Source organism: Gobio gobio (genome assembly GCF_949357685.1).
Source record: "Gobio gobio genome assembly, chromosome: 23".
Classification (NCBI taxonomy): Eukaryota; Metazoa; Chordata; class Actinopteri; order Cypriniformes; family Gobionidae; genus Gobio; species Gobio gobio.
This window is the reverse complement of record NC_137119.1, coordinates 21,718,476-21,741,408: the sequence shown is the minus strand read 5'-3', so window position 1 is coordinate 21,741,408 and position 22,933 is coordinate 21,718,476. Positions and strand designations below refer to the sequence as shown.

Below are 22,933 nucleotides of genomic sequence, written 5' to 3'. Positions count from 1 at the left end.
ATTTATAAAAACAGAAGCCCTAGACAGTTATTTTAGTATCATTGAGATATTTGAGTTTTTATTAATATTTTGAATGAGTTTTTATTTTTTGCATTAATTTTACATTTAAAGGTTTAGTTACTTGATTGTATGTTTTTATATAACATAGTTATAGTTTTTATTTATTTTCATTTCAGTTTTACTTATTTTAGTAAATCAAGTTAAACTAAATGAAAATAAGAAAACTTAGAAAACTAGCTGCAATTAAATAATAAGTTCACATTTTTGCACATTTTATTTAAGCTCGGTTAATGTTTGATTTAAGGGGAAAAAAAGTTTTAGTTTTATTTAACTATAACCCTGCCCTAGGGTGTGATATGTCCTGTTGTCCAAATTTGCTGCATAATCTGTCATAATTCCTCATGCGTAAAGCCTGAAGTGTCTGCATCTTAAACTGTGTGAACACGGTGCAGCACTGGAGATCAAATGGAGTTTAGTTCCAACCCTCCTCATCTGAATAGGTTTTCCTGAAATTGACAGGCAGGTGTGTCCGAGAAGGGTTGAATCTAACCTCTGCATTGAGGGATCCTGTAGCAGAACTGAACACTCCCGCTCTGGTACATGATTCGGACAGCACAGGAGGTGTCCTCTCATCCAGATGTCACACTTTTGATGTAAGCGGATTTGCGGGAGCCAGTATGAACCCAAGGGCGGTCGGAGCGCCACTTGTCCTGCATGCTCGGTAAACATGTTATGCCTCTCTGGCCCCAGCGACCTGCCAACAGACAGCATCCACATGTGTGCTTCCATCACCTTAGGAAATTGCAGTCAGGGTACCGTGCCACAGATGATCTGAGCTGCCAGTGAGCTCTACAGGATGGAGGAAATGAAGCAACGGCCAGATAAACAGACTTGGATAATAACACACACACACACACACGGACACTCTCACACACCAAACCTCAATATTTGCAATGTCTAGAGTCTACAAGCTGTATCACTTTCTTATAACAAAGGCAATACAGTGTACCTGAAGAACCAGGAAACTATCTTTATCAAATACTGACTCAAACCATAATGAAAAAATCTGACGACGTGACTGTAGTCTGCAGTAGGAATCCATTATTCATTTCAACAGACAAAAATACAGCAATATGACATGCCAAATCATTATTTACATGAGCACAACATAATATTTTTATAGATTATATATGTATATATTCAATAATATATAACTAATAAACTATTTGCAGTTTTTTTTTTTTAAATATGCAAACAGTTCACTCCAATTTTCGTCTGCCTAATATGTAAAAATGCTAAATGTTTCTTGTCTCGTCAAATTCAGTTATGATTTACATAAATGTCATATTTTCAATTCAAAATGGTGAAATTTCATTAAAAATGCCAAGTAGTTTGCATCACTTCATATGACTGTTGGTCACTGAACGTTTTTATCATAAAACAGTAGTCAAAAATTAAACATTTAGCTACTAAAATCTTATGATGCGCTCTTTCACTGCTATAACTAAAGTGTCGCATTGGAATTCGCAGTAACAGTAAGCCCCGCCTTCTTTGATTTGATTGGCCATCTCACTCATTATGACACTAGCCGCGTTTCCATTACCCTTCAAATTGCGCAAATTAAAATTGCAAATAAAAAAAACCCAATGAAAACGCAAATTTTGCAAAAACTTGACAAACTCCCGATGTCGAAAAAAAGTTTTTACCCTCGCATGAGGTGGTTTTTCAGGCAATTCCAAAAAGGACATTTTAACAAAAAGGCAATGGAAATTTACAGGTCACCTGGCGTACATAAAAGTCGATCATTCTTTAAAGATGACGCAGCATGTTTGGACAGAAGACGAGAGAGTTCTTTATTAAACACATAAAAGACGATAGAATTACAGGAATACTGGATTCTAAACAACAAAAAAATGCCACAAATGATCATGAAGACCTTGAAGCAGATATGAGGAGAAACACCCACAAACAACTCATACGTGCTTTCCTTGCCATTAATGCTTGGATAGCACGTCTACGTCTCCTTCGATTAAAAATAATGGCTAGTGCGGTGGCTGGGATATACATAAACCTACCAACATACGTGGCATAATTTTTGGAATACTTATCACAAGAGGAAAAAAATATGTTTTAGTCGCATAACATCGGTTAATGGAAACGCCGTCATTTCGCAATAGTTTTGTAGCGACATTTAGAAAATATGGCAAAAGTTTTGCACAAATCTGTAATGGAAACGCCGCTAGTGACGAGCGCTGTTAGACGCTGGGGCAGACCAACTTAAAAAAATTTACATTTTGCTTGTGTCATCCTAGCAACAAACAGAGCGGTGTGTAATGGAGTACAGCAGAGCAGCAACACGAATATTAAATATTGGGGGGGGTGCAATTTGGCCATTTCTAATTTGGGGGGACTTGTCCCCCTCAATGTCTATGGTCGTTATGATGACCCTGCTGTTAACCAACTATTAACCACGAGTTTTGCCCCAATAAACTCCAAATTACTGCTTATTAATAGTTAGAAAGGTAGTTGTTAAGTTTAGGTATTGGGTAAGATTAAGGGATGTAGAATATGGTCATGCAGAATAAGGCATTAATATGTGCTTTATACAAACAGACAATATCCTGGTAATATGAATTCTAGTAAGCAACTAGTTAATAGTGAGAATTGGACCCTAAACTGAAGTGTTTCCATTTATTTTATTTCAACTTCATTTCAACAAATTTGTTTGTAGATCAAGTTGTAGATAAACAAAAGTTATTAGATTAAAATGATACAAATTAGAAATGTTAACTACCTGAAATAAGTTGAAGTACTAAAATTATGAAATTTTAAATAAAGCTAAATAGAAATATTAAAAACAGCACATAACAAAATGACTAACTAAAATTAAAATGAGAAATGAGACAATGATCTCCTCTTTATGTCATTAATGGAGAAACGTGCACAGAAAATGTGTAGTGATTTATTTTCAAACACATTTATTCTAACAAATAACATCAACAGAAGTGCCGCTGTGTTTGACTCCCCAATTTTGACTGCAAACCGCCAATTGGCCGACAGCATCAGTTCCCACCACAGGGGCTCAAACTAACAACAACCAGAGAAGAAAACAAAGTGACAACCTCTCGATTCTTCTTCATTAGTTCCTATGAAATGACAGAAGCCGTTCGTACCTCACTTGAAACAAGCCAGCCTTTAGAAAAGTGCAATTATACTGCAGATCTGTTGCTCAAAGTTCTGACCCGGTTTTAGCTTGGTACGACAAAAAAAAAAAAAAATGGAATTATCGGCTGGGATGGTAAACAAGCATATTTGTTGTGTGCAAGACAGCTCCTGCAGCGCCAGGGCTTCGGGTTAGACCACAGCTGTCACACACACACGCACAAAAGTGTACATGCACACATAACTCGTGCAAGAGGCTGCAGTACACTGATCTAACCTGGTGGGACACAGATGATTTGTCATTGGCTTGACATTAATGCAAAGAAGGTCACACCAGCCTGACTTACACGGCAGCTCTAGACTAGAGGATGAAGAGCAGAAACTAGAGTGTAAAACTAGAGTATTGCTCTTTAACCTGTTATTTTAATTATTTGAACATTTTGTAATCCATTCCAAATCCAAATATAGATTGAATGTACTGTCAGACTATAGAAGCTTGTTTCCTCCATGGAATACAAATTAAAGACCTTTTTTTTAAATAAAGCCAATAGAAACAGAACAGTGAAAGAAATTCTAGGTAAGATTCTACTTGGGAAATAATCGATTTGAGCTATTCGCAAATAATAATTAAAAAACAAACAGAATAAAGAGTAGAGTAGTTTGCATCACTGGATGTTACTCTTTCAGTGTTAAACTGATGCTTCGCGCAGGAATTCACGCTCTGCTTCTGTTACCAGTAAACCCCGCCTACTTTGATTTGATTGGCCATCTCAATCGCAATTATTTAGACCGCAGAGGATGACCAGACAAAATGTTTTACTTTTGAAACTTTTTGTCATACAATGGAGTGCATAATGGAGTGCAGCAGAGCAGTGCAAGAATTTCAAATATTTGGGGGGATCAATTTGGCCATTTTAAATTATTGGAGGGCACTCACTTGTCCCCTTCAATGTCTATGGTGGTCATGGCCCTGCATTGCACTGTTTAACAAATAGACCTCTGACCAGTAGTAATGTTTGCCAATTCTTTGATCCTTCAAACTCTGGACATATTGTGAATAACTGAGATGTTAGTGGCTCTAAAGCAAGCCGATCTAAACAGTATAATTACGATGTATGCGAACTGTATGCTACATTGTAACCGATCTTAACGACTTGTCTGTAAAGTCAAGTCTACCACCAAAATATTAATCCAAAACATAGACCTCTAAATAAACTGGATCAATAATATATTGTAAATGTGTTCAGCTTTCTGCAACAATTTTTTTTGTTTTGATTTTCCAGACTATTTTAAGTTGTAAAGTGAGCAAGATTTATTCAAATGTAGTGCATGGCTTAGGCAGGCATGCGTTATGATACTAAGCAGGGCAAGCTGGTGCCTGAGCCCTCCCAAGCTCTTACAGCGTCCCAAAGTTTTCCAATGTAAATCTGTGGTTAATAATGGAACTGCTGTACACTCTAATTGAAGGTCATTGGGACAGATTTCAGGTTGATCTGCGTGTTTTTACCTTACCCTACGTAAACCTTGCTCCAGACCACAGCAATATCAATCTGCTTCAGCTATGTGTTTATTAGTCTAGTTGGCATGTCTGTTCTTTTTATATGGAGTACACTATATTGCCAAAAGTTTTGGGAGGCCTGCCTTTACATGCTGATGAACTTTAATGACGCAAATTGTATACACAACGCAAAGTGAACAGATGTCGCAAACTTTCTGCAGAGTCAATAGCTACAGACCTCCAAACTTTGTGTATCCTTCAGATTAGCTCAAAAACAGTGTGTAGAGAGCTTCATTGAACGGGTTTCCATGGCCGAGCAGCTGCATCCAACCCTTACATCACCAAGTGCAATGCAAAGCGTCGGATGCAGTGGTGTGAAGCACGCCACCACTGGACTCTAGAGCAATGGAGACGTGTTCTCTGGAGTGACGAATCACGCTTCTCTGTCTGGCAATCCGATGGAAGAGTCTGGGTTTGGTGGTTGCCAGGAGAACGGTACTTCCCTGACTGCATTGTGCCAAGTGTTAAGTTTGGTGGAGGGGGGATGATGGTGTGGGGTTGTTTTTCAGGGGTTGGGCTTGGCCCCTCAGTTCCAGTGAAAGGAACTCTTAATGCTTCAGCATACCTTGGACAATTTCATGCTCCCAATTTCGTGAGAACAGTTTGGGGATGGCCCCTTCCTGTTCCACGACTGCGCACCAGTGCACAAAGCATGTGCACTGTATATGTATATGTATATATATATACATATATATACATATACATACATATATATACATATATATACATATATATATATATACATATATATACATATATATATATATACATATATATACATATATATATATATACATATATATACATATATATATATTAATTTATATATATATATATATATATATGTATATATATATATATATATATATGTATATATATATATGTATATATATATATATATATATATACATACATATATATACATATATATATATATATATATATATATATATACATATATATATATATATATATATATATATATACATATATATATATATACATATATATATATATACATATATATATACATACATATATATATACATACATATATATATACATACATATATATATACATACATACATACATACATACATACATACATACATACATACATACATACATATATATATATATATATATATATATATATATATATATATATATATATATATATATATATATATATATATATATATATATATATATATATATATATATATATATATATATATATATATATATATATATATACATATACATACATATATATACATATATATATATATATATATATATACATATATATATATATATATATATATATAAATTAATATAATGAATGAAAGAAATCGATTTGACTGGGGAAAAAAAACCTTTTCCACCATGTATTTCTATGCATTAGTAAACTCGCATTTTCCTGCTCTGAAAGTTAATTTACATTAAGCCCAATCGGCTGCTCACATAACCTGCCATCGCCAGACAGCCACTCACCGCAAGGTGATTACAAACCTAAAGGCCAAAGTAAATGAGCCAAACTAATGAAGGCAGAGGAAAAGATTTTAAGCAAAAAGCCTCCATTTTCTAAAGTCTATAATTGGGTAGTTGACAAATAACATGTCCATGAACTTTTAACCCCAACTTCTAGATGTTAGGCAAATATTTAGATATACATATTTTAGATTTATTTCATTTATTAATTTGTTTAAACAGTTTATTTAAAGAACCATGTGGTGCAACAAATGCACTGTCAAAAGTACAAATAATCAATTCAATCTCTCAATATGAGTAATTATGTATGCAACACAGCTGTCACTAGACTTTAATGTCCCAGTTATAAAGTATTTGATTTTTGCATGATTTTATTGCCTGGTGTGGACTTACCATGGCTAAACTTTATACATTGTTTACATGAAATATCAGCCTATGACTAGTATTACTGATAATGGCCATACCTGTATTAGTTAACAAACACAGCTGTAGTTGTCCATTAGAGCAACAGAAAAATACTTCTCTGCAAAAGTACGCCTACTCATGTTTTGCAGAAGGAAAGATTCAACACACACACATACACACACACATATACATACTACAGCACAATCTTTGACAGGGAACAGAAGAGGCCCAATCAGTAGAAAAGCAAGGTGCAGCTGTTTAAAAGGACACACGTGGGACCAATCAGGCTTATCAAACCACTCCAGAGCGTTCCCAAGACCTGAGACGGCAGCGTTTGAGCATGTTTATATAATAAGAAAAGCTCTCTCCGTTCTACCCTTGTCTGGATCTTCCAGAAAAGCCTCTTTATATCATCGCTGCTAGGTTGAAGCTGCTGGGAGCGTGCTGTCTGGCAGGGAGGCACACAGATTGGGTTTGTTGTGTATTGATTTCAGATTAGCGAGATGGTGAGGAATGCGAAGATGGGCATTTTTGAGTCTGTATATGGACTGGACTCGCTCAGCTCCAACCCAGACAACTATGTGCTTTAGTGCAGGCGTCCTGGAGAAAGTGTGGAACTGAAGTGTGTGTGTGGTTTTTTGAAAATGTAAAAATGCTGAATGTTTTCCGGGTGTATAGGGTTAAGGGATATAATGCAATGTTTGTATAGTACAAAAATCATTATGTCTACACAAAAACCCAACGTGTGTGTGTCACTAAATGTGTCATATGAATGTGTGTGCATTTGTTCTCTGCTCACAGGTCATTGTAACTGTAATTATGCTATACTACAGTATATAATTATGATACATGGGGAGCTTTCTATAGTGGTGTAATTTAAAGCTACACAGTAGCATAGTATGTATAGCAGGGGTATTCAATTAAAGTTCCAATTCAATTAAAGGTCCGGTCTTTATATTTCCTCTGGAGATGAAGTGCATGTGTTCATGTTCTCGTATAGTCATGTTTTACACATCACAAAATAATAGGGCCCTAAGTAAGACCCTAAATAGAGCTGTCGATTAATTAAATTATAAAATAATTGAATATGCTGAAAAAGCCCAAATAAACTCAAAAGACATTTTTATGGCATTATTATTTCACCTACTCTAAGGTAGGTAAAGTCATATACCAGAACTGCAAGGCTATTTGTAACAGGAAGTATTTATTAATTGTGCTACATGTCTTGGAAGGAGGTTATCCATTTTTAACAGAATACATACAGTATGACTCATATTATGTGAGTCAGCAAATCCATACCTGCTCACTACAAATTTATCTTGTGACCAAATGTACACTGCCAGTTTGGCCCCTGTTTTCTATCTGTCACCTGAGCTGTGACTGAATGAACATCAGCACAACACTTTCCAGGCATTATTTCTCATTCACAAAGTGACAGGAAGTCATGTTCTTTCCTGCCAGATGTGGATATTAGCAGGAGAATTTACTGTAAACAATTAAAAGAGCGAATATTCATCTTTATATCGTGGTTCATACATCAATATGAGGGGAAAACACATTATTTAAATGTCTTATAATGCATCACATTATAATAACCTTTATTAATAATATCATCAAACATCATTACTATAAGGGACAGTTCGATCATTTACTTGCCCTCGTTTCAAACCTGTATGATTTTATTTCTGGGGAACACAAAAAGAGAGGCAGGTGATAAATATTAACAGATTTTTCGTTTTTGGTTGAACTTAAAGGGTTAGTTCACCCAAAAATGAAAATGATGTCATTAATCACTCGTTCTCATGTCGTTCCAAACCTTCGTTCATCTTCGGAACACAAATGAAGATATATTTGATGAAATCCGAGAGCTCTCTGACTGTTCCATAGACAGCAATTTAATTACCACTTTCAAGGCCCAGAAAGGTAGTAAAAACATTGTTAAAATAGGTAATGTAACTCCAGTGGTTCAACCTTAATTTTATGAAGCAACAAGAATACTTTTTAGCCTGTGTCAGACTCTTAGGCCCATTTCTATGTTATACCGCTTCGCCTTCCCCTACACCTACCCATTCCCCTTGACCCTTGAAACAGAGTGCCAAGGCGTAGGGGTGAAAATATTCCCCTAAGAAATGGGACACCACTACTATACCAATACACGTCATCACACGTCATTATACCCCGTTTAATTTATTATAATGTCCTGTGACATTTAACCAGTATGAACAGCAATGAAGTGCGTCGGCTATATCTAACAGAAATCAGACGCGAGCACGTTTAACAAATTACTCACTCCCAACAGAGTTTTGCGCTGTATTTGGGCTTAATAAAATGGCGCTCGTTTTCAGTTCAAAAACGTATGAGCCAGAGTTTCCTAAGATGATACAGAATGATACAGAACATACAAGACTAGTGAAGCCGCTTTTTCATCGGGCCAAACTGTTCTCTTTGTTTATTAACCGTTCCATTCCGTGCTGATCCGAGCCGGCCGGTACGGATATGGTTTCGTTATCTACTGTGGTGCTGCGATAATGTTCATACGTTATACGTCAAGTCAGTCGTTGCCTTAGTAACGCAAGAGTTTAAAGACGATATGTATTGTAAATATCGACTGCGTTATGAAGGATGACCAGATATATATTTTTAAACTATAATTAATATGTGTTCAAATCACCCAGAAACGGGCAGCCAAGCGTCACGCAAGTGAACGATCCCGAGTGGCAACGTACACACATTCTATGCAGCACGGTAGTTGGTGGAGGGAAACGTTTCGGTTACGTATGTAACCCTCGTTCCCTGAGGAGGGAACGGAGACGTAAGTCAGTGACTGACGAATGGGGGTTTCGCTTAGAAGCCAATCATCTTCGAGTATTCAACAGCGCCCAATGGCAGTGCCAATGCCATGGGCATGCGGAATTTGCATGCGTAACTCCGCCCAGGTGGGTGGGTATATAAGGAAGTACGCTGGCAACATCGCATTATGTTACTGCTGCAGGAGCCAAGACTGAACTCCGCGTTCCAGTGCAGCACAGCTGACGTGGCAAAGGAACGTACGTCTCCGTTCCCTCCTCAGGGAACGAGGGTTACATACGTAACCGAGACGTTCCCTTTCGTTCAGTCACTCCGACGTACGTCAGTGACTGACGAATGGGGGTTCCAATATAACCGCGCCACTCAGCTGTCGTCCAGTGCCCTGCGTAAGTGTGAGATCCCGCCACTTAAGGCCGTAGGACTCCCACTTATCACAGGATTACCAAGGTACACTGGGAAGCATATCCCAGTGAGGGAATGCCAAAGATGCCTACCCGTGGGGAGGACTTAGAGAGTACACATATGACCCGCTGTGGGCTGCATATGGAAGAACTCTAGGGTACCAGCCGAAGGTGGATTTTTAACCCTAGGGGTGGCAGGGCTTGCCAAGGGAAAGACACCTGCTCACTGAGGAGGCTTACGGTGGAAATACTCGTGTGGGGGTCGCCGGAGGGAACCATGCACACGGGGCACCTGGCTGGACATGAGGGTCTGGGCTCGAGAGGGCAGACTGAACTGATGTCGGCATCGACAGTGCTGGAGGAGCTCAGGGCTCTCGGGGAGCTCACCTGAGGAATATATCGCACGTATCCAGTCCGTGGAGTGGAGTGGCGAGCAAGCGAAGACACCTAAGCCTGGTCCATTACCGGCCCCTCGGGGGGGGCGAGTACATAGTCGGACACTGGCTCCACTCGGAGATTGTAGAATCTGGCGAATGTGTTGGGTGTCGCCCAGCCTGCAGCTCTGCAGATGTCTGTTAGCGAGGCACCATGCGCTAGAGCCCAAGAGGAGGCCACACTCCGGGTGGAGTGTGCCCTCACACCAAGGGGACATGGTCTACCTTGTTGCTGGTAAGCCAAAACAATGGTGTCTACTATCCAGTGAGACAACCTCTGCTTTGAGAGAGCACTTCCCTTCCGCTCTCCACCATAACAGACAAAGAGCTGGTCTGAGGTCCTGAAACACTGCGTCATGTCTACGTAAGCGCGGAGAGCGCGTACTGGACAGAACAATGCCAAGGCTGGGTCTGCCTCCTCCAAAGGCAGCGCTTGCAGGTTCACCACCTGATCTCGGAACGGAGTGGTGGGAACCTTGGGCACATATCCGGGCCGGGGTCTCAGGATCACATGAGAGTTAGCCGGCCCGAACTCAAGGCACGCTTCGTCAACCGAAAATGCTTGCAGGTCCCCGACCCTCTAAAGCGAGGCCAATGCGGTCAGCAGAGCCGTCTTCATAGAAAAGAACTTAATCTCAGCCGACCGCAAAGGCTCAAGGGAGGCCTCTGCAGAGCACTTAAGACTACTGAGAGGTCCCAAGAGGGAACGAGAGGAGAGCGAGGAGGATTCAGTCTCCTCGCCCCCCTCAGGAACCTGATGATCAGGTCGTGCTGACTTACCTTTTTGTCTCCCAGGAGATCGTGGTAGGCAGATATTGCGGCCACGTACACTTAAGGGTGGAAGGAGACAGCCTTCGTCCCACCCCCTCCTGGAGAAATGAAGCACAGACCCGATCGGGCATTTCCAGGGGTCTTCCTGGCGGGAAGAGCACCATGTGACGAAGAGGTCCCACTTCAACGCATAGAGGTGTCGAGTAGACTCTGCCCTAGCGGAAGTGATGGTAGCGACCACCGCAGGTGGAGGGCTACTCAAACCAGCCGCGTCCCGTCCAGAAGCCACACGTGGAGCTTCCAGAACGCTGGACGCGGGTGCCAAAAGGTGCCCCGTCTCTGAGTGAGGAGTCTCAGAGGAATAGGCCAGGGAGGGGCTGTCGCAAGGAGTAGCAGTTCTGAGAACCAGGTCCGGCCGTGCCAACGGGGCGACCAACATGACCTGCTCCTTGTCCTCCCTGATCTTGCACAGTACCTGTGCGAGAAGGCTCACTGGGGGAAACGCATAATAGCGTAGCCCCGACGACCAGCTGTGCACCAGTGCATCCGTGCCGACCATAGGTCAGGGAATAATACAGGGAGCAATGGGAAGAGTCCTGGGAGGCAACAGGACTACCTGTGCGTCGCCGAACCGTTCCCATATCAGCTGGGCCGTCTGGGGATGGAGTCTCCATTCTCCAGGAAGTGGCTGAAGCCGTGAGAGCTCGTAGGCTGCACGGTTCAGGACTCCCGGGATGTGGACAGCATGAAGGGACCTCCGATGCTTCTGACTCCATAAAACGAGATGGCGGGCGAGTTGAGACATACGGCGGGAGCGTAGACCGCCCCGTGTTGTCTGTCCTGACTAGTACATGTTGACCCTTCAGCAACGCTCGGAAGCGGTGCAGGGCGAACCGTACTGCCAGTAACTCGAGGCAATTGACATGCAGAAGGCGCTGGGGTCCTGTCCAGGAGCCCGCGGCTGCTTGTCCATTGCACATGGCACCCCAGCCCGTGGATGATGCATCTGTTGATACAACAAGATGCCTGGAAACTCGTTCTAAGGACACACCGGTCCGTAGAAACCTGAGGTTCGACCATGGGGTGAGAGTCTGTAAGCAGGCCCGAGTCACTTGTACCCGGAGCGTGCCAGAACGCCATGCCCATCTCGGGACTCGATCGCGTAGCCAGTGCTGGAGCGGTCTCATAAGTAGCAATCCGAGCGGCGTCACCGCGGCTGCAGATGCCAAATGCCCAGGAGCCTCTGAAATAGCTTCAGTGGGACCGCATTCTCGCCCTCGAATTGACGAAGGCAAGTCAGCAGAGACTATGTGCGCGCTCGCTGGTAAGCAGCACGCACCTGCGACCGAGTTGGAAACCAGACTGAGAAAGGAGATCCTCTGCACGGGGCAGAGTTGCTCTTCTCCCAGTCGACCCGAAGGCCCAGACGGGCTAAGTGCCGGAGCACTTGGACTCTGTGTCCGCAGACCTGCTTACGAGAGTGACCCAGTATGAGCCAGTCATCGAAGTAGTTCAGGATGCGAACCCCGTGCTGCCGAGTGGCGCAAGGGCTGCCTTGATAGACTACGTAGAGTCACGAGGGGACAGAGCTGCCCGAATGGGGGGACTGCGTACTGAATGTCCGCCCCTCGAAGCAAACCGTAGGAACGGTCCGCGTCGAGGAAGGAGACATGAAGTAAGCGTCCTTCAGGTCGATCGCTGCAACCAATCTACCGGACGAACGTGTCCAAAGAGGCGTTCGCTACCGACATCCTGAACGGAAGCCTGAGAAGGATCGGTTCAAGACGGGCAGATCCAGGATTGGCCATAACCCACCGGTTTCCTAGGGTACAATGAAGCAAGGGCTGAGAAGCCGGACTTCACTTCGGCTGGAGGGACAGGCTCGATCGCACCCTTCGCCAGTAGGGTGACGACCTCCGCACGCATGACAGGGGATAGGCCCCATCATAGCGGGCGGCCTCCCCAGAGCGGGGAGGAACCTGCGCGAACTGAATCGCATAGCCGCACCTGATGGTCTTCGCGACCCAGCGGAACAGTCCCGGAAGCTGAAGCCAGACTCCCAGGAACTGCACCAGCGGGGTCATTCGGACCACAGACGTACCCAGGGTGGGGCAGCGAGGCAGCGTTACCGGCCCGGACATGGGAGGCTGTTGGGCGTCCCGGTGCGGGGGCACGGTTAACTGCTGCGTCCTGACAGAGGAGACCAGGGAAGGACGCACGTTCCACTGGGGTCTGCTCTGAGAGGAGGCTGGCGAGAGCGAGGGACGAGAGTGGCGCGGCCCGGAGGCGGCACACACTGCCATCGCCGGTCTCTGGGTCCTCAGAGACAGGGACATGAGTTCTTCCCAAGCGCTGCTAGCCCGGGGGCCAGCAGCGGAAGGATTTTTCCCCCCGGCCCTCCACCGGGGGAAGGAGAGGTCCTGCTACCATCCCCTGGGAAGAACTGGAACCCATCTCTGAGTTGTCCACCTCCAGCCTGGCGTTTAACCAGGCTGGGGAGCGGACTGGGCGTCATCCTCAACCACCTCCACGGCGCGGCCCGAGTGAAGGCTGCTGCTGGGGCCGGGCAGGCCGAGGGAGGGCGCCCTCGGCGGCGAGCGGACTGAGGCGACTGAGCCGGCGGCTGGTGCAGCAGCTGGCCGCCGGGGCAGTACGTGTTACAGCCTCAGTTTGCTCTGGGTGCGGCCGAGAACCGTTGGGCGCAGTTCTCAGCCGCGCCGCCGAAGAGGCCAGCCTGGGATATGGGTGAGTTGAGGAGGCGGGCCCGCTCAACGTCCTCCACATCACCAGGTAAGGCCAGGTGTTCTCCCGGACCACAGCTGTGGACATCTCCCGACCCAGGGAGCGTGTGGCCACCTTCACCGCCCGGGGGCGGGATCAGTTGCGGCACGCAGCTCAATGAAGAGCCCTGGGTCGGCTCCACCCTTGTGCATGTGCAAAGGGGCGGCGGCCTGCCCGTAGCTCTGCAGGACCACGTCACCGAAGTAGACGAGCCCACAGGCTTTGGGAGGGTGCTTAGGACAGCCACACCACGCCACGTCAAGCCCTCTGTGGACACCGTAGTGCGCAACAGAGAGTTCAACAGTGGGGGTGAGGGGGCCCCAGTGTACCCTTAGGCCGCGGCCCCATCAAGGGCAGAGAAGGCGGAGGAGGCCACCAAACGATCGCGGGAAGCACGGGGACTTCCAGGACCGCGTGATCTCCTCATGCACCTCGGGAACGAAAGGCATTGGGGGCGGGGCCCAACAGCTGTCGGGTGCCGCCCCCAAAAACCAATCGCGCAACCACGAGCACTCGCGACTGGGCGGAGTTCCACACCAGCGCGAGACTCGCAGCTGCCCGAGATAACATGGCTGTCAACTTTAGGTCGGATCAGGCAGCGCTGACACACCCGGAGGCGGAGCACAACCTAATCGTCATCCCCAAAGGACTCCAGCCCACCTTGGGATGCGGCGATCGACATCTCACTGCTATCTGGAGCGTGAACGAAACGAACGAGGCGTCAGAGACGGGCCGCTGTTTCAGTCCAACACTCGCGGGTTTAAGCAATGTGCGAGAGGGGGCGTGGCCCGAGGAATGATCGTCGGGGTTCTTAATACCACGGCACCGCACTCAGGTCACCCTGGCCACCAGCCAAAGTACCACCTCTCTCTGAGATGGTAGATTGGGGTGTGGCAGAGGGGACTCTCTTTCCTCACGGAGATAGAGTCTCGACCGCGACATCGCGATGGTCACGTTCCCGCAGTGGGAACATGACGCATCCACAAACACTGCCCGAACGTGCTGAAGCCCAAACACATCGAGCAGGGAATGTGCCCATAGACAGCAACGGAGATCGATCGCACCCGGAAGTGCACGGGCGAACCGTCTTGAAAAAGACGTGCCACACGCAAGCTCTTTTTGTGAGAGGAAAGCTCTGCAGAGTGCCGAAGCGCCCAGGGAAACACACACACAGCTGTTGCAGATCACTGCACAGATCAGCAGGCAGGCAGCATGAGATCGCTGGAACGCGCCGTAACACCAACACCCTGGAGAACCGCTGGTCTCGAAGACTGAAGAGAAGACTTCAGAATTCAGGCTTGTAGGAGTGAAGAGATCCTCTTGGCTCCAAAGCAGAAACATAATGCGATGTTGCCAGCGTACTTCCTTATATACCCACCAGGTGGGGCGGAGTTACGCATGCAAATTCCGCATGCCCATGGTATTGGCACTGCCATTGGGCGCTGTTGAATACTCGAAGATGATTGGCTTCTAAGCGAAACCCCCATTCGTCAGTCACTGACGTACGTCGGAGTGACTGAACGAAAGGGAACTCCTCATACCCCTTCGTTCGAAGTGTGGTCCTGAAAAAATCTTTATTTGAAGGGCTATCTTGCTCTTTCCCTTACCCCTACCACTCCAGCCAAAAGAGAATCGAGACACCCCTACCCCTTCACGTGAACGCGCAAAACAAAGGGATAGGGGAAAGAGAAGGGCTAAGGGGTAGAAATGGGATTGGGCCTTACTCTCTTGACGTAGTGTAAAACACAGCACTTCCAGAACGCTGGCTTACCATTGGCCGGCGCTGTTCACATGAGCATCACGACACATGCGCACGAGCCGTTCTGCCGTAGAACTAGAAAGCGCTGCACTGTTTACTGTCAACAGCATAATAATCTGACACAGGCTAGAAGAAATTGTTGAATAAAGTCGTTATTTTTGTTTGTTTTTGCGCACAAAAAGTATTCTCGTCGCTTCATAAAATTGAGGTTAAACCACTGGAGTTGGATGGACTATTTTAACAATGTTTTTACTGCCTTTCTGGGCCTTGGAAGTGTTAATTAAATAGCAGTCTATGGAGGGGTCAGAAACCTCTCGGATTTCATCAAAAATATCTTCATTTGTGTTCCAAAGATGAACGAAGGTCTTACGAGTTTGGAACGACATGAGGGTGAGGAATTAATGACAGAATTTTCATTTTTGGTGAACTAACACTTTAATTTGATGTAGATTCTAATAGTTAGAAATCTCATTATACTTTGATTTACACACTACTGTTCGAAAGTTTGAGGACGGTAATATTTTTGATGAACACTATTTTGATGGTCCACTTTAGACATTCTACTAACTATAAGTAACTTTGCTACATGTCTACTTATTCTACTGACCAGGGGCATCATGCAATTAGTCTTTTTGAGGGGGCACCACTTGATGGGGGCAGGGTTGACAACAGAACTGTTTGTGTTTCATGTAGAAAAAAACGAACCCCCAAATAAAAATAACTATTATTAGAATAAAACTTTACTCTGGCTTTCACTGTAATAATTACTACAATGTCATCATATACAATTATTCTTTTGAATTATGGAAGCGAAAACATTATTAACGTATTTTTACTGTCGCTATTCCAGAAAATTAAGAATATTAGGACTATAAATCCTGCATCGATTCAGTCTTCCTTACATTTTGTAGCTTATAGAAACAAACTAATTAAAGCACTGACAAAGCAAGGCAAACTGCACCTCGGCGTTGTACAACGCATTTTGTGAACCAGAGTGAAGTCCTGCAAACCCAATGTCCTCCATTACATAGCGTACGCCAAGTTCGGTGGAATGACAGTGACAGTGTAAAAGTGCAAAAGAGTAAACGTTGAGGCACTATTCATTTTGTACCTACAATATTCTAAGATAATATTGTAAACTGTATAGTTACCTACGCAATGTGTATAATATGATTAAAAAAAAAAAAAAAGTCAAATTACAGGCTATTTGAAAGGATTATTGCTGCTTCCATAAACATCAGTGTATACTTTACAAACTATTAATGTTTTTTTGCTAGTACTTATCTGTATTTAAATGTCAGCAAAGAAACATAAAACAAACATTATATGTTTGAAAACACTGAACATATGACATATGTTATGACATATTTATGATATATGATGAGCGCCGCCGCTGAGAGCGCCTGTCTCTGGCTCAGGGCACGTGGTTTGAATGGTCATGATGCCTCTGCTACTGACCTGACCTGACATGTAGTTGCAAAGTTACTTTGGGGGACCATCAAAATAAAGTGTATTTTAAATATTTTTGAAAATCATATGCTCAAGACTGTATTTATTTGATCAACAATACAGTAAAAGTTAATTTAATTTATTTAATTTAATTAATTTAAAATAATTTAATGCCTTGTAATGCATCTTATAATGCACTGTATGATCTCATGAATAATTGCAACCACAGATATAATACATTATAATATACCTTTATAAAGTATAATGCATTAAAACACGAAATGTAACAAGGAATCTGTGAATATTATAATGCATTTTAACTGTGGTTATGGTTGTTCATGAAAAGATAGAATGCATTATGATGTACTTTAGGAATACCTTTATAATGCATTAAAAGATAAAGGCTTTAAGTAAACCAAACATTTAATTAATAAACATTTACATATATACATTTTTTTAATAACATTTTATATTTTATTGAAACATTTGTAAAAACTTTTAAATGTAACATTTAAATGTACACAAACTAGTGAGCAGTTAAATGAACATGCTGAACATTACATACTGTTTGTTAATGACCAGCTGTCACCAATTCACCTTTGTGCATTGATTTAGTACTCATTCTTCAGGTGTGAATGATTAGATTTATGCCATAAACTGTATAGTATACTACCGTACACAGCAGTGCGGTGGGTTGTTCATATGCATGCTGATTGATTAAAAAAAGCATCTTATGCTGTATATGCTATCTTACGCAGGTGGCAAAGTTCTCTATTCAGCACAATTCGTAAGAAGTGTGCTGTTGCACAGCAGAGATCTTTATAATATTTTCCATTTTCCTCTTACGGAAGGCACGCACTCTCATTGACTCTTCAACCTAAACACCGTCCTTCAACATGGTGATGCACTCAATTTATTCATTGAAAAAAAGCAGCATTCTGCTGAATTTGTATTTCTGAGGGAAGCTGATGAGGAGGGGGAACATTCACTATATCAGGCTAACATCTCAACAATGGGAATGCCACAATGATGAACGAGACAGAGGCTTTAAGGCTGGCTGCCTCAGAGGCAGATACATCAGCAGCTGGAGCTGCCTCGAAACATTTTTTCACTGATTAGGGACGCAAATATCTTGCCATTATAGCCAATAATCTTTTTGTATGTTTACACTAACGCGTTCATATGTTCAAATTTCCTCCTTGTGTCGTGTGAAATTGCGTAACAGTAAAAACGCAGGTTATTCGCATATGACAAAGACAGAGGCTCCAAAACCATGTGGTGTCCAGTTATCTCTCACCAGGCAGATTAACTCGTCTCTCTCCCAGCAGATGGACACATAATTTCCCTAATGCTACGTCTTTCCGGACCACATGGACCTATACGCACTCTTTCAATCCAACACTCAAAAGCATTAGCTAAAATGGAAAGCCATGGAAAATGAAATAGAAAATCAATGGCGCACAAATAGCAAGATGCAAAATGTATTTTTGTAACGTGGATTTAAATATGCATCAGTGAGGGGTTTACATGAGTAATTGAAATGTCTGTTTAAAAGAATAGTTCAAAAATAAAATCTGTAAATATTCACTGAAATCCCTATGGCAGCTTTCAGTTAAAGTGCCCCTATTATGCTACTTTAAAGGTTCCTTTTTTATTTTTTTTACGACAACAGGTTACAACAGGTTTACATGCATCAAAGGTAAAAAAAAACGCGTTCTTTTTCTCATAATATACATTGCACATCACCACATTTTTCAATGATTCTCAAATGACTCGTTCAAATATTCAGTCTCTCTAAACCTCTCCTTTCCGTGAACTACTCTGCTCTGATTGGTCAGATGGCCCAGTCTGTTGTGATTGGTCTACTGCTTACAGCGCCCAAAAAAAACCCCATCACATTACCATAACTGAACTTCAGCTCCATCCATGGGCTTCCTAAAGTTCAGTGATTGTACACACTGTAAAGACAGTAACAATGACGTCTATTTTACCATTTCAATCCGAGCGCGAGTCCGATGATGAAACATTGGAAGAACTAGTTATTCAACCCGAACCTCCATCGCAAGGACGACTTGAGCAGGACGTTTCCCAATGATAAGCTACTCAGTTTGACATTCAGTACATTATGAGATGTTGCAGCTGTATATTTTTAATTCAGTGCGGTGCACATGTGGGAACTGTATCAACTGTATCAATAACAGCACATCCATTAGTTGAGCACTAACGTGATGGACTGATGTAACATTAAAGTTTGTAAAACAAATCTTGCTCCATCTTTTATCATTACTCAAAGTAGTAATAACAACAGACAATCTGCATTAATGGACACAATTCTAGGTAATAGTGGCCCACAGCTGATTTGCATAAATATTTCACTATAAGTCCTATTCGGATGGGATGAGTTTAACATGGAGAGGTGGGGTAAAGTAATTATTACCAGAGCTTCTCAGTGATTTTAGTCCCATCCGAATCTCAGTAATCATTACGGACAATGTCAGTAAAGATTATGGCGACTTTTTCATTATGTAAAAAGGTCCGGAAAAATGTCCTCAGGTAATACTAATCCCATGTGAATATAAATATGTACGTAAATATTCCATGTACGTTATGTACGATATGTACGTTAATTTCCTGTTTAAAAGTAGTTCCCTTTTGAAAGAGAACTCACACTGCGTCCTAGAACGCTTTGGGGAACGCCTCAGGCGTGACGGTGTCTGAAACACAATCGAATCACGGCAATCCTATTGGGCGACGACAGCCTATGACATTATCATAGTGCGACCAGGAAGTATATAAGGGGCGCCTCGAGAACATGTCATCCTTTTGTTTGTTTGTAACGTGATCTCTGAATTACTGGTAAGTGACAAACATTTCAGTAGGTGTGTGGATCTGTGTCCAAGCTTTTGACCCCAGATGATTCACATCTTATGCGTTTACTGCCTGGGTGAAGAGCACGCATGGGAAGTTCTTGAGGGCCACTCTCGTTTTTGTCCTCTTCTCGAGGGAAGAGGAACAGGCATCTGGTCCCAGTGGTTAGGAGGCAGAGCAGGGACGTAGATTGTGGGTTTTTGCCAGATGAAGCCTGGGAGGGGTGCAAACCTCTCGCGCCCTGCGGTGGCTGATGAGAATGAGCATCTGGAAGAGGATGTGTTGTCTCTTACATCCTCTGATCCTGAAGAGAGTGCTCTACTAGTGCATTGCACACGAGGGCTGTTTTGCAAGCATACCTGATCGGCTAAGGATTTGGACCGAGGAGGTAGTGACATCAGGGAAAGAGAGAAGAGCTTTCTCCTCAATGTGCTGGTTTTTTCCCATTTTAACTTTTTTGGCACCTCCATTGAGGCGGTGGAGGGAAGGTTCAGAGAGGCGAAGCTGCGCTAGGCAGCGTTTATACCGCTGAGGTCTGAATCCGCGCCCAGACATGCAGGAGGTCCAGGCCCGTCCCGTCCCGGTTCAAGGATCGGAGACAGGGCCAAAAGTCCGGTGATCTCCACTTGTGCGCCTCCTCCACCCAGGGATAAGGTGCAGAGAAGGTGGGACTCCAGGAAGACGAGGGATCTGAGGAAGACGATTCAGTATGAACGCACCTAGTGTTGGTGAGCAATCCCTTCCCTCCGAGGTTACCTTCTCTGCTCTTCCTTCCTCCTCCTGCGATTTCTCCCAGGCACGTCTTACATTAGGCCTGAAGCTGGCCCTGTGATAAGCTGTTCCCAAAAAATGTATGCCCTGCCTTTGGGCTTGGTAGTGAGCTATGCTTGTGTGCTGGCCATTACAAGGGCCGCCCAAATAGCTGGCCTAGGCTTGGAATAAGGGATATTTCGAGGTGGTCTGCTAAGCATTCTCCACCCAAGCCTCTGGGAGCCTCCCTAAATCTAGGCCAAAGCCTGGTCTACTTCTCAGGTCGAGCCTAGTACTCCCCTCATAGCAGGGGGTTGTCTCTAGAGTGCTTAGCTCCCTAAGTCTGGTCAAGAAGGTTGAAGGACTCTCACGAGGCCTCCCTGTCGGATCAGCCCTTAGGCTGGAAGTACTTCCCTCAAGAGGGATTCATATTAGTGCCGAGCCTCCAAGGCAAATACAAGTGCCGTGTAGATCCAGGATCGAGCAGAGAAACTCCCCTCGATTGCAAGGGTTGGAAAGCGGTATGCTGAGCCCTGCTCTCCAGGATGCCCGTCTCTACTGTCCGGTGTGAGTGGTTACTGCCAGTTTGCAGTCCCTTTCACAGGATGCCTCTACTAATGTTTCAGAGGCTCTGTTCTAAGAAACAGACAGGTGGTAGGCCAGACTTGGTTGCAAGAGAATGCCAGGTCGGCCTCCCTGGCATTCAGGGTTCCCCTGAGAAGTGATTGACTAGGGCTCCTGTTGGCTCCCTGGCCATATTACCTTAAAGGAACCCCTTCCAGGTGAAGTTGTCAGTTCCAAGCCTTTGAGTGGCCTTGGTAGGCCTACAATGTATTCCGTGAGCCTCTTTGAGGCTTATAGCTTGGGCAGTGGCCGTAGGGAATACTGTCACTGACAGCCTTGTGTGAACTGAGAGGGAGTGGTTCTGGCATTTCAGTTGAAACTGCTATTTCTATGTCTGTCACAGCCATTCATGGCAACTATGATGATGTCATAGGCTGTCGCTGGCCAATAGGATGGCGTTTCAGACACAGTCACGCCTGAGGCGTTACCCAAAGCATTCTAAGATGCAGTGTCTTGTTCCCTGTTCTCAGGGAACAGAGCTTAAATACGTAACCGGAGACGTTTTCCGTGGTTTTTCAAGTATGGAGGAAAACAGCATCTTCCCGACACAACACAGCTAAAGTGTTTGAGATAAGTACACGTTGTTCGCGGGCAATTGATGAAGACCATAGGTGGGCATTAGGCAAATGTGTTACCCGTAACAAAGTGACGACTCGTATAGGCGGTTCAGAGTCTATTCTTTCTTTTGAGAAACAATAACTGTATTCATCGTGCACTTTTGACTTCACAACTTCGAAAAAGCATAATAGGGGCACTTAAAACAAAAAAATGAATATTTTTGGAGTTTAAAAGATGCTCTTTTCCATACATCAAACATTTTTAAAGCAAGATTATTAGTAATCTTAACTTAAATTTGGTATTTTTCTCACACAAAGCTATTAAACAGCTTCTGAAGCACATGAGTCAAACAAACTACTTCTATGATCATTTCATGGTGCTTTTTTGTCCTGAAAGCCCCTGGTCCCCATCCACCTTTGCTGTAAAGAAAAGAGCAGTTTGAACATTCTGCTAAACTTCTCTTGTGTTCCACTGTAGAAAAAAAACTCAAATGGGTTTGGAACAATATGAGTGTCAGTAAATTAAATATATAGTTATTTTTAGATAATCTATCCATTTAGATGTGATGTAAGAATCTTTTACTTTAAATGCAGTATGAATTTATGTGTTGTCATAATAGGAGAAGCATCAAAATGTTTTAATAAACATAAATACAGTAAGGTTTTGCTGACACAATTGAGTTAATGAGATGAATTCATGTTCATCAGCTACTTTATGCAAATCCGCTCCCTATGCGGAACACAGCTTTACTGGTAATTCAAGATCACTATGGAAACCTTCCATGCTTAATTTATGTACACTTAAAGTATTGAATTAAATCCACCAGTCTGATTCCAGATAGACTAAAGCATTACCACACTCAAACCGTCTTAAAAAACACTTTTCCCTCAAGAACACCAGAAAGGACAGCAGGATGTAAAAGAGCATGTAGCGCTGGTACATGCATAACAAATATGTTGCTGTATTATTGCTTTACTCGATTTACTTTACCCAAGCGAAAGGGCCATTGTTGCTCACAGATTTATAAAATGTACCCAATGGCGCTTCAGATGAAATCATCATCCTCATAAGTACGGCAAACATTTAAAGATGGTGTTTTCACTGATCTGT

At 43.5% G+C, this 22,933-nt stretch overlaps 1 protein-coding gene across 1 annotated transcript in view; it reads right to left on the bottom strand.

Annotated features, from left to right (window-relative positions):
• Nucleotides 1–22,933, bottom strand: part of dok6 (docking protein 6) — a 112,340-nt gene that overhangs the window by 7,545 nt on the left and 81,862 nt on the right. The gene's annotated exons all lie outside the window — the stretch shown is intronic.